Below are 13,076 nucleotides of genomic sequence, written 5' to 3' on the forward strand. Positions count from 1 at the left end.
CCCAGCTGAGTGTTATGGATACGCAAGTTTGAGAAATAATGTCATACTTCATCTGGCATAAGATTGATTTTTGATGAATAGGCTTTTGCTCACCCTGACTCCTTCTCTCCTCCTATAGCTTCATTGTCTTCTCCATTAATATTTTAAAATTATCTGGAAAGGAGCTAACTTACTTTAAATCCATTCTGTCTCTAGGCTGGCACAGGTGAGATGAAACTTTCTGACACCACATCTATTATATCTGTCTTCCCGCAATTTAATCAGGTATTAAGGTGAAAAATCTGGTTCTTTGTAGAGTGGTGCATGAGAAAGAAGAGGATTTAATTTACACTACCTGGTATCAGGTATCAGGATGTAATAATATTGTGTTGGCAAAGCTATAAAAAGAAAATATCCAAAGCTTAAAAACCAAAACAAAATCCTAGCATTGAAAGAGGTCACCATTGGAGCAGATGGGATGGGGCAGCACGCCTGATCTTTAGAAGCTACTGAACCAAGAAGAATATGCAGCCCAAAATGAACATTACTTGGAGTAGATCATAAATGCTTAATCCAGCTTCAGTGGGAATGGTTAGGCTCTTACAGTAAGGAGCATATTGATTTGTTTTACTGTGTGGAAATCTCTAAACTATACTTGTAAATAATTTGCAGTCAACTTCATTACTTCCAGTGACTGTAATAGAAATTTCCTGTGCTTCATTCTTTTGGGTCTGCACTCTTTGTAATCAGAAAATATTTTTCCCAAAAGATGTCAACTTTTTTCACATTTAATTAAAAAATTTTCAAAGAATGAAATTCAAATGGCTGACAGAAAGAAATGTATGAAAAAAATGTGCACATTCACTAGCCATCAGGGAAATATAAAAACCATAATGAGGTTTCTCCTCACTGCGATGAGAATGGCTATCATTTCAGAAATCAGAAAACACCAGATGCTGGCAAGGATGTGGGGAGAGAGTACCCTGATGGTGAGAATGCAAACTGGGGCAGTTATTACAGAGGATAATTTAGAGATTCCTCTGAAGTCTGAAAATAGATCTACCATATGACCCAGTCATCCACTCCTGGGAATTTACCCAAATCAAATGAAAGTATTATCTGAGAGTTACCTGCACCCCATATTTATGGCAGTTCAACCCGAATGCCCATCAACTGATGATTAGAGTATGAAGGCCAGAGAGCATGGTGCTTTAGATCCCTCTGGAAGTATGTAAGTGACTTGCTTGAATAATTCTACAAAGATTCAAGGAACTGAAACTCGGTACTCGAGAATAATCAGGTACTATATCATACGACATCCTAATCAACTGACTCCTGGAACTGACAACCCTTAAGGCCTAGAACAGAGACTGAATTTTCACTGAAGGTCTTCTTTAAGGCCCTAGCAATGAATATTCTGAGAAATTAAAGTGATTGCCTTTGTTGCTGTCACTAGTGCCTAGAACACCAAATGTGATGAGGTACGTTCTGCTGAGGCCTTGCATTGTATCCTGTGTATATATGGAGCAATCTGATATTTAAAAATTTAGTTTTAATATCTACAGAGCAAGACATTTACAAACGTCCCTTTTCGTAAGCAGTACTTCGTGCTCAATGAGGTAAAAGTTTGTAATACTGTGCAGATGAGGCTACTTAACCAGGATACACAGTGCTAATATAATACCTGAATATAGTACCTGCACTATGCCCGTTGTGCTCGCACTTAGGTCCTGGACTTTATTAAGGACACCCTGGCCAAAATGAAAAGAAACAACTCTTTTGAGCTCCAGCATGTGTAATGGTAATATATCTGTATTATTATTCTTTCAGTTAATTCCAAGAGTCCAGGTAACCAAGAACTCTGGGAGAGGGATGACCTTCTTCAACATTGTGGTATGTGTAAAGGCGTAGAGGACATGGAAAGCCACTCCTTTCTGCTGGTGGAGCTGCAGAAGGTCCATGTTTGACTACATCTTGTAGGGAGATGATCTCAGTAGCTGTGTTAAGTTCAAGTGCTGCTTCAGTGGTTAAGTCATAATGGTTAGTTGGATACACAGTCACAGGCTCATGATCTGAAACACCCTGTTTCCAGAAGAGTCCACCATGTAGTCTGTGACTGCTGCTCTAATGGACCATAGTGCTAGGTCAAGATCGTTGCTTATATCAGAAGTTCAAGGGCGAATTACAGCCATCGTTGGTAGCACAGTGATTCCAGGAGGCCTGAGGTGAGCTTACTAAATCCTCTGAAGGTCCTAACTTTGGGTGCCTCTTGTTTTTAATTTTTATAGAATTTATAGCCTTATGTTGGAGGGGTTTCACTTCAAGATGGGTCCATTTGTAGGTAACAACATTAATGAATTAAGTAAAACTTATAAAATAGTATATTGTCTCCATAACTCAAAATGGGGAAAAAAGGTATTTTGATTGCCTTGCTCCTATGGATGGTGAGAAAGCCAGTTCCTGTCTTGAGATTCAGAGATGAGGCAGGCCTTGGTTAACTAAGTATTTTTCAAGAATATCATAGTGGTGGCAAAGCTTTGTACTATGTATGAGGTACACAATGACCTACTCATCTTCTTTCTGTAGTTCTTTTGTATTTGAATAAGGATGTTGAAGTTTGGTTAAAGAGAAGGAATTCAAGTATATTTATTTTGATGCAAAAACTTGAAATGCATGCTCATTTTTTTCATAATACACACTTTTAATGAATTTTCTAAAGATCTTTCTTTTGAATAGATTTAAAAACATATTTTTTACTATCATACATTTATGTTTGAATTCTGCTTTCCATGAATGTTTTGAAGCATACCTTCTTATATTTTACTTAGTATGCCAGATAAATCTACTTATGGGAGTATGTCAACAATGTAATATCATGCCTGTACTCCCCAAGAGAAGCTGATGCAGTTAAGGTCTTGCCAGTAAAGACTGCGTAATGTCAAAGCTGCTGAGTTATTCTATGGATAGCCTGCTAAACTTGGAAATAAAAGCATACTGCTACTAACAGGTTGATAAAGTGGGTACTGAACTGAGTACATCAGCTAAATTTATAGTAGAAAACTATCACTTGCTGATTGGATTGAACATCAATGTCAATAATTGGCTTATAGTGTAAGGGGCCTTCATGATGGGGGATCATAACGCTAAATGGCAGCAATCTACTATGGGGTACTATTCACTTTGTTCAGCTTTAAGCATCAGCTAGCTGAGCCAAGTTGGGCTGTTCAGTAAAGAAGCAGTGGGGGATGATCACTCCATTCACTCCTAAGCTATTACATGACAAGTTTTAATCCTTGACTTGTCATTATTTTAAATTACAATGAGCCATGTTAATTATTTTAACTTGTAGTGGGAGGAGGGGAGTCATGGATTTCAATTTTGTCAGGCCAATTTGTATGACAGTGTTAATTTAATTTTCATTTAGTTTCTATTGAGTCATAATGCCTATGCCCATCATGGGATATTTTAGGATAAGGTGTATTCTGATCATAGGGAATGTAGATAAGAGAGTGATTCTGATAGCTAACTTGAGACATAAGAATTTGTTCCTTCTCTAAGACTAGGATACCATGATTTGTTTTTTGATAATTTGGCCCTTAAAATTGGCTAAAACTATGAAGGTTTTCCAATTTTTTAAAAAGATATTTAAAATCCATGACCTATGTTATAGAGACACAAAAACCAATCAAAAACATCTTATTTGTTATATAAATTCTTTAAGTAAATTCTGAATTTCCAATGGTATCAAATTTCGAGCCTTTGTCTTGGATTTTTATTCATTTCCTTTATTTTTGAGAGCAAGGGAGAATTGACTGAGACAAAAGACTTTTATCTGCCGGTTCATTTCTCAGATACCAGCATTGGCCAGGCTAAAGCCAGCAACCAGGAGCTTCATCTGAGTCTCCCAAATGAGTATAGGGCTTCAGCTACTTGTGCTGTCACTCACTGCTTTTCCAAGAGATTCGAAGTAAAGCAGCTTTAATTTGAACTGACACCCATGTGGGATGCACGTGTCAAGGCAATGGCTTGATCTACTATGCCCCAGTTTCCATTCTTTCTCCTGTCTTTTTATCTACCTATATTCCCCTGACCCCACCTCCTTTTTTATTTATTTTTTAAAATGTTAAGAAAATCTTTATGGTTAAGAAAACATTATATATATATATTCATGCAATAGAGTACAATTTGTCAATGTGTATAAAACATATTGATCAAATCAGGATCATTAGCATTTCCCACTTTGGCGCTACTTCGTGATTGAAGACTTGGAGATCCTCTGTTCTTTAGCTCAGAAAATGTTTAGATTCTTGTTGACAAAAAAATTCCTCTTTTTTTCTGTTTGTATTTATTGTTATTGGTGATGGTCCTGAACATGCTAGGTAGTGGTAGTGGAAGGTTCTGTCTACCCTGGTCATAACCCCAGAGCCCCAAATCATTCATCAAGCTTGGGCATCTCTCTGCTAGCAAGGATTGATTTATGTTTTTAAAGACTCTGGGCATAAATTGGATTTCACTTCACCTCTTCATTGTGTCACAAGGTTGCAGGAGTATTTCTCTAAAACTGTGGGCGTTAGGATCTCTCTTGCAACAGACACAATGGGCAGACTGCTGCAGGAGGAGATTGCCAGGCCAACCACCAGACTCCATGAATCAAAACTGCTCTACGCCATTGCCCCATTTTTTGATCACATAGGTTCTCTCTTCATTTTACTCTTTTTTCCTTTGTTTGTCTCCTTCTTTTGTTTTCATAAGTTCCATAAGAATGTTTTGAGTTTCCAGTATTGTAAATTTGCATTTTGGGTTTGTGTCTCTACACCACAGGTTCATGCCTTTTGGGCTGTTTCAGGGAAATGTTTGGGAGTTCAGTTGCCTTCTTTGTAAACAGCTGCCTCTTCTTCCCAGGAGTGCCAATCAGTCTCCTTGCAATAGAAGTCTGCATTTTACTAAGTCATTCCCCAATGAATCAGCAAAGGGGCTGATGATTTGAGATTAGCCTTTAATATGCTGGGAGGTAGTAGTACTATACCCATGCACATTGGCTGTGGGTTTGCAGTGCAAGATCATTGAATGCCAAATAGTCCTTCCTCTTCCATCCTCTTTTTTTTTTTTTATCAGCCCCTGAGCCTCAGGCCACCATGGATGCACTTGGAGGTAAGGAGAGTACAAGCAGCAACAGGAAGGCAAGCAGCAACACAGGAAATCAGCAAGGTTACTCCCATTACTTGAACAAAAATCACAACCAGGATGCAATGCTTAATTCTCTGTAGGGTAGTGATTACTTTGCTTTCTACAAACCCTATAAAGCACTGTCCTTTGGCCTGTGCTGTGCATGCATGATTACAGCAACATAAAGATATTTGTCTCAAATAATTAGTAATGCTTAGTAGACTAGAAATAGGAGCCAGAGAATTCTGGCATTACTTTTGGTTATTCACTGTGTCATCACTGTCTTTGCAGGCAAGTCTCAAATAAAACCAGTCAAGCACAGGCTGCACCTGATAGAGTGTCACCCCCATGATATAATTAACAGTTTTTATTTGGGAGCCAAGAGCATTATAAGAGGTGCAAGTGATGGTAGTTTCTGACAAAGACAACACAGTAATATGTAGATGTTAGCTCAAGATGATCAGCATTGAACCGTTCTGCCCAAGACAACCTTCCAAAGCCAGCAGCCTGAAAGCCCTTCTGACCTTCCATGTGTATTCAGGGGCCCAAGCAGTTGAGCTAGCCTTCACTCTTTTCTGAGCCGTAAGGAAGGAGCTGGATCATAAGCATATAGGAATCTAACCAAAGCCCATATGGATTGCAGATGCTTCAAATGGAGGATTAGTCTGTTGAACCACCCCAGATATTGGAATTTTTAACAGAGATTTTAAAAGATTCAGTATAAAGGAGTAAATGGGGGTTGAAAAATCTCTTTTGCAATGCATAGAATATAAGTAGGAAACATTTTGTTGTATGTTGGGCAAATAAGAGGCAACAATGTAGTATTGTGAAAACTAAAACTACCACACACAAAATTGGAAATAAGCAGTATTTTAGAAGATAGGATTACATTTTCATATTTTAGGCATTTATATTATTTTTGTTTTGAAAAGCAACATATACGTGTAAATTACTACTAAGTTATTACAATAGAATTAAAACAGAAAAAGAACTAAGTAGAATGTCTACAAAAAAAGAGCATTATAATTAAAAATAGACACTCAACAAACAGATTATGCAACAAGGTAAACACAGCTGAAGAAAGAAATGGAGACCTAGAAGGCAGATTTGAAGGGATAATACAGCATGGAGCACAGAGAGACAAAAAAAAAAAAAAAAAAGGGAAAGATTGGGAGGCATAGGTGTGTCTCTCCAGTGCCTCCCTGTCCAAGGAAATAATAAAGAATGAAAAGCAATATTGAAAGATACAATACCTGATAATTTTCTAGAACTGATGAAAATCTCAAAACAATCCTAATAAATTCTAAGGGGAATTAATAGATTTTACATAAGCCATTTATGACATTTTGTGCTAACAAAGAGATAAATCTCAAAGTAAACCAGAAGAAAAACCTTTCAACAAAAAATAGAAGTTCCACCAAAATCGTATTTGTTAGAATCAATATGGATACCTACATCTACACATCATATAGAAAAGTATCCTGAGACCTTGATCCCAGGTGAACCAATACTATGCTGCAGTTCTAATCCAAGCCCCCACATCAGAAAAGGCAGAAAAGAAGTTCTCCTTTATTCTATCTTACTCAAGCCTTCACTGAATTGGGTGAATCCCTCCCACGTTGGGGAGGACTATGTGCTTCACTCAGCCAGCTAAATAGATGTTAATCTCATCTGTATACATTTTCACACACACTTCCAGGGTAATTTTTTAAAAAATGTATTTATTAACATTTGAAAGACAGATTTTACAGAGAGAAAGAAGGAGAGATAGAAAGAAGGTCTTCCATCTGCTGGTTCACTGGCCAAATGCCCGCCATCGCTAAGGCTGAGTTGATTTGAAATCAGAAGCAAGAGCTTCTTTCAGGTCTTCACTGCTTTCTTTCAGGCCATAAGCAGGGAGCTGGATCAGAAGTGGAGCAGCTGGGACAGGAATCACCCACATGGTTTGCTGATACAGCAGGTGGAAGATTAGCATGCTCTGTCACCAAGATTAGCATGCTCTGTCCTTTGGCATAATTTTTAACCAAATACCTGGTCACCTTTTGGCTCGGTCAAGTCAATATATAAAATCAATCATCAAAATCAGTCAAATACTTAGCAGTAAAAATGGACTGCATTGGAATCATATTGTAGAGCACTAACAGAAAGCAATTTCAACTTATAAGTGTGTACCTTGTAAGGAATGCCAATTAAACTCACAGGAGATCTCTCACAGGAAACTCTACAGGCCAGAAGAGAATGGAGTGACATATTCCAGATTCTAAAAGCAAAAAATTGTTGGCCTAGGATAACATGTCCAGCATACCTTTCTTTTGTCTTTGGAAATGAAATAAAATTCTTCCACAGTAAAGAAAAGTTAAAATAATTTACCTCTTCCAAACCTCCCTACAAAGGATATTTAAAAATGTTTTCTTCACAGAGAAGAGGACTAGCACTAAACAAAACTAAAGGCAAACGAAAAGAACATCCCAGTAAAATGACAACAGAAGACTAAATCAATGCACAATCCATTCCTAAAATGACAGGACCAAAGTACCACCCATACATATTAAGCCTGAATGTAAATGGCTTAAGCTCCATCAAACATCATAGATTAGTAGACTGGATTAAAAAAGCAAAACCCATCTATCTGTTTGTTGTCTGGAGGAGACAGATTTCACCAACAAAAATCAGTGGAAACTATATCACATGGGTTTTGATGTTTTCTGTTAGTTTCATCTCTTCAAAACACTTTCTTCTGATTAAATCATTCAATGACTCATAGATCATACCGTAGCATCATTTTCTTCAAGAAGGTTCTTCATTTTCAATTCTTCAGCTACATGTTAGTCAATTAGTAGCATGTTATTTAACTTCTTTTAATTTCTTTTTTCTTCCTGATGTTGATTTCGTTTTGTGGCTTTTCATTTAAGGGGATGTAAGCTGTGTAATGGAGACGTCATATAGAGTAACATGTCATTTAACTTCATGGCATTGTAAATTTCTATTTTTCTTTCTATTGATTTTGTATTATGACTTCATTTGAGGGGATGTAGAGTAGCTGTGAAATGGAGACTAACATATTCCGATGTGAGGATACAATGTAGTATGCATTTCTACTCCCAAAGATGGATTTACAATGAAACTGTGTGCTATATCTTGACAATAGATGCTGGACTCTCTGCCATTGTCCATGCCTGCAATGATGAACATATGACTGTATATGAAGAACTATACTATAGTAATGATAGAAAGGAACTAGGTGGTGGGTGGAGATTGGGGCTGGAATAAGAGAAATACCAGGAGCCTATGGAACTGTATCATATAATAATAATAATAATAATAATTTTTTAAAAAAGAAGTGTGTACCTTATAAGGGTGAGGATTAAAACAGGTCTTCTCAGGCCTAGAGTTTCCCAAGGCTCTATAGCTTGGATGAAGATAAATTGTCTCAAAATTTTTTAATCATGGAAAAGAATATTATGTAAGTGCAATGATATTGTGAATATGTATAAAGCATTTCTTAAATACTTCCATCTAGACCCTATGCTGTGTCGGGGCAGATAAACCCACCATCCTCATCCCGTATACGTGCCACTTCATGCCTCAGCTGTTACACTTCCCATGCAGCTCCCTGATATTATGTGTGAAAATAGTGGAAGATGGCCCAAGTGCCTGGGTCCTTGTACCCACACAGCAGACCAGGAAGAAGCTCCTGGCTTATGGCTTTGGATGGTCCCACTTTTCCTGGAAGTAAACAAACATATGGAACTTCTCTGTCTCTCCCTTACTCTATGTAACTCTACCTTTATATAAATAAAAATTTAAAAATTTTTAAAAATAAAAACTACTTAGATTCATGACAAAGTATTTAGATATGCAAATCAGGCTATAGGAAGCTTATTTTCTTTTTAAAATTTTTCATGATACAGTTTCATAACAACAGGAATTCTCTCTTACACCCATTCAATCCCCGCCTTTTCCCCCATATTATTATGATAGTATAGTGCTTCAGTAACAGTCACAAGTCTAAAATTCTGCCATTTAAGTGTATCATGGCATTTTAGCTATAGAAAAAGATAGAATCTAGTATCCTATTGTAAACACATATTTAACAGTTTTATTGGGAGTCCTTTTTTTTATTTGGGAGTAGAGAGGCACAAAGCAATGTATCAATATGTAGTCCCCATTTTACAGTTCATATAGGTGGATACATGTAAATGTGTGTATCTGTATATCTGATCTTGTATTTTGCATGAAGGTTGCATTACATCACAGAGAACATATGGTATTTTCTCTTTTAGGATTGGCTGATTTCACTGACATAATTGTCTCTAGTTGGAACCATTTTGTTGCAAATGGTAGAATTTCATTTTTTTTTAAATTGCTGAGAATTATTCCATGGAGTAGATATACCGTAGATTCTTTATCCAGTCCTCTTTTGGTTGTTTCCATGTCTTCACTATTGCAGATTGTGTTGCTATAAATACAGGACTGCAGGGCACTTTCTCACATGCAGATTTCATTTCCCTTGGATACAATCCCAGCAGTGGGATAGCTGGTTCAGATGGTAGATTCGTTTTTGGTTGTTTTAGCACTCTCCATACTGACTCCCATAGTGGCTGCGCTATTGAAGGTTTCCTTTCTCCCTACATATTTGCCAGCAGGTGTTGTTAGCAGAGTTCTGAATGTAGGCCATTCTCGCTAGAGTTAGATGGAACCTCAATGTGGTTTTTAGTTATATTTCCCTGATAGCTCGAGAACCTGAGTATTTTTTCATATGTTAGCCATTTGAATCTATTCTTTGAACAATGCTGGCTCATTTCCCTCACCCATTTTTTCACAAGGTTGTTTTGCTGTCACTGAGTTTCTGAATTGCTCTGTAAATCGTGGATATTAATCTGCTATCTGTTGTGCAGGGTTGCAAAGATTTTCCTCCCATTCTATTGGTTGCTTCTTCGCTTTGTTTCCTTTGCTGTACAGAAGCATTTTTGTTTGATGTAGTTTGTTTATTTTGGCTTTGACTGCCTGCACTTGTTAGAAAAGTCACCAAAATGCAACTTTGTTTTGCAGAGTGCTTCCTATGTTTTCCTCTGATAATTTGATGTATTCTAGATATATTACCTTGATCCACTTAGAGCTGATTTTTATATAAGGTGAGAGAGAAAGACCTTGCTTCTTCTGCAGGCTGATATCCAATTGTCCCAACAGCTTTTGCTGGAGAGACCAACATTTTCTCTTGGTTCTCTTCAGTTCTCTTGTTGATAATTAATCAGCTGTACATATGTGGGCTTGCCTCTGAGGTTTCTATTCTATTGCATTGATCAATTTCCCTTGAGATTACATTGAATCTGTATATTACTTTTGCAATATGGACAATTTGTTGATATTGATTCTACCCATCCACGAACATTGGATGCTGCAGCCTGGGCTGGCATTGCCTAGCGGCCTAGCCCTAGGCAATAGCCCTGCCCAGTCTGCCTTCATGCCTGGCTTTCATGCAAACTGGCAGGGGTGATAATCTAGTCCAACATTGCCCACACCCAATGCTGGCTTCCATAAATGGCAGTGTGCTATGGTTTGGACTGGTTCTTCCCAGTCTGTAAGGCTTTCCCACCAACCCACACACCTACCAACAACCTTGACTAGCCAATGTCCAGCTTCACTCACATGCTCCCCAGTGGGATTACGGCCCACTAGAGGAGTTCGCCAAGTTCCCCCACTAGGGCCACTCCCAGACTCAGATTCTCCATGTGCCAGCGGGTGACAGGCCCTTAACCAGCACAGTCTGTGCCCCAGTGTTGGCCTTTGTGTGTGCTGGTGAATGTTGCAGCTAGTTTCTTTTCTTTTTTTTCTTTTTACTATCATTAAATATACTTTTTGTAAACTATGACATTTTTGATCTTTTGGGGGGATTCTCTTCTTCTCTTTATTATTATTATTATCATATTATTGTCATTTTATGGTATGGTTTCATAGCACCGGATTTCCCCAACCCTCTCCTCTGATTCCTCCAACTCACCTCTGAGTTCTCCCATATCATTACAACAGCATAATTCCTCATAGGCAGTCATAAGTTCATCATTGCAGGTATGGACAATGGCAGAGAGTCCAGCATCGTATTGTCAAGACACATCCAACAGTTTCACTGGGAGTCCATTCTTGATCTGGAAATAAAGATGCACACAACACGAATACTCACATCTGGACTTGTCAATCACTACACGGTCACTGTAAATCCCCCAAGTGAAAATTCACAATATAAAACCCTCAACAGGAAGAAAAACAGAAATTTACAACACTATGAAGTTAAACAACATGTCACTGTATATAACAGTCTCTATTACACAGTTACTATACATCCCCTTAAATGAAAAACCACAAAACAAAATCAACAACAGGAAGAAAAAATAGAAAATTACAACACCATGGAGTTAAATAACATGCTACTGAATAACTAATGTATTGCTGAAGAAATGCAAAAGAAAAGGAAGAACCTTCTTAATGAAAATGATGCTACTGGGCCCGGCGCGGTGGCGCAAGTGGTTAAAGGTCCTCGCCTTGCACGCCCGGGATCCCATATGGGCGCCGGTTCTAATCCCGGCAGCCCCGCTTCCCTTCCAGCTCCCTGCTTGTGGCCTGGGAAGGCAGTCGAGGACGGCCCAAAGCTTTGGGAACCTGCGCCCGCGTGGGAGACCCGCAAGAGGCTCCTGGCTTGGGATAGGCATGGTATCGGCCCGTTGCGCTCACTTGGGGAGTGAATCATCGGATGGAAGATCTTCCTCTCTGTCTCTCCTCTCTGTATATCCGCCTTTCCAATGAAAAAATAATAAAAATAAATCTTTAAAAAAAAAAAAAGAAAATGATGCTACTGTATGATCTAAGTCATTAAATAAACACATCAAATAATGTGTTTTGAAGAAATGGAGCTTTTTAAACATCAAAATCCATCAGATATAATCCCCACTAATTGTAGTTAGTGAGATGTATCGCCTGTGGGCAACAAATAGATGGGTTTTGTGTTTTTGTGTTTTTAATCCAGTTTACTTATCTATGACATTTGCTTGATGAGTTTAAGCATTTACATTCAGGGTTAATATGAATGGGTGGTAACTTGGTCCTGTCATTTAGCAATGGATTGTTGATTGTTTGATATTTAGTCTTTTGTTGTTATTCACATTTGCCTTTGGTTTTGGTGGATGTCATTCCTTTTCTCTGTCAAGAGAACATCTTTAAATATCATTTATAGGGCAGGTTTGGAGGAAGCATATTCCTTCAACTTTACCATGGAAGAATTTTATTTTATTTTCAAAGACAAAGGCAAGCTTTACTGGGTACATTATCCTGGCCATAAGAGAATGGAGCAACATATTCCAGAGTCTAAAAGCAAAAAATTGCAGCTAGTTTTTAAACTGTGTCTTCACAGTTCTGTAGATCAACTTTACTGATCCCATTTGGTGCCTCATTCTCCATTTGCCATCATTTGCATCACCCCTAGGAGTGAGTTTCAGTCCTGGTTCCCATGCTATGTTTTTGCCATGGCCTCTGCAGCCCTAGGACCCAAGATGCCACTCTATGCCTCCTATGATTCCGTGTTATGGCTGTACCATTGTCTGCACAGCACTTTTCCCATTCCCAGGTTCAGTAGTACCTGGGATTAGGGAAATAATAGCTGTGTATTTAACCTGTATCACAGGGTTCTGAGTAGTGCCCGTTGAGCTTTCTTTTTTCTTCCTTTTTTGCTGGAGCCTGCTGGTGGTTAGATCTGTGGGTAATCCAGACATATTTTGGATGTAACTTGTGGAATGCCAAGTCGGTATCATTTTATGGAGGGATTAGTGCAATACCTGGTGCTGAAAGTGAGTTCTCTCCTGGTTTAGTACATTCACACTATGCTGTTGCCTCTGCCTTGTCCCTCCCACCCTCTTGCTGATCCTTTGCAACAGAAGTTA

General features: G+C 38.3%; 1 protein-coding gene across 2 annotated transcripts in view; it reads left to right on the forward strand.

Moving 5' to 3' along the window:
* PKIB (cAMP-dependent protein kinase inhibitor beta) overlaps nucleotides 1–13,076 on the forward strand; it is a 119,081-nt gene that overhangs the window by 84,587 nt on the left and 21,418 nt on the right. Inside the window, exons 1-2 of one of the 2 annotated variants that reach the window (XM_040965222.1) lie at nucleotides 1,592–2,204; nucleotides 5,095–5,247. The exons of the other annotated variant lie outside the window; for it this stretch is intronic. The gene's annotated coding sequence lies outside the window, so the exon portion shown is untranslated. Of the gene's footprint in view, nucleotides 1–1,591; nucleotides 2,205–5,094; nucleotides 5,248–13,076 lie in introns of those variants that run through there. 2 annotated transcript variants of the gene reach the window in all.

Source organism: Ochotona curzoniae, unplaced genomic scaffold (genome assembly GCF_017591425.1).
Source record: "Ochotona curzoniae isolate NIBS_2020 unplaced genomic scaffold, NIBS_Ocur_1.0 scaffold_3890, whole genome shotgun sequence".
Classification (NCBI taxonomy): Eukaryota; Metazoa; Chordata; class Mammalia; order Lagomorpha; family Ochotonidae; genus Ochotona; species Ochotona curzoniae.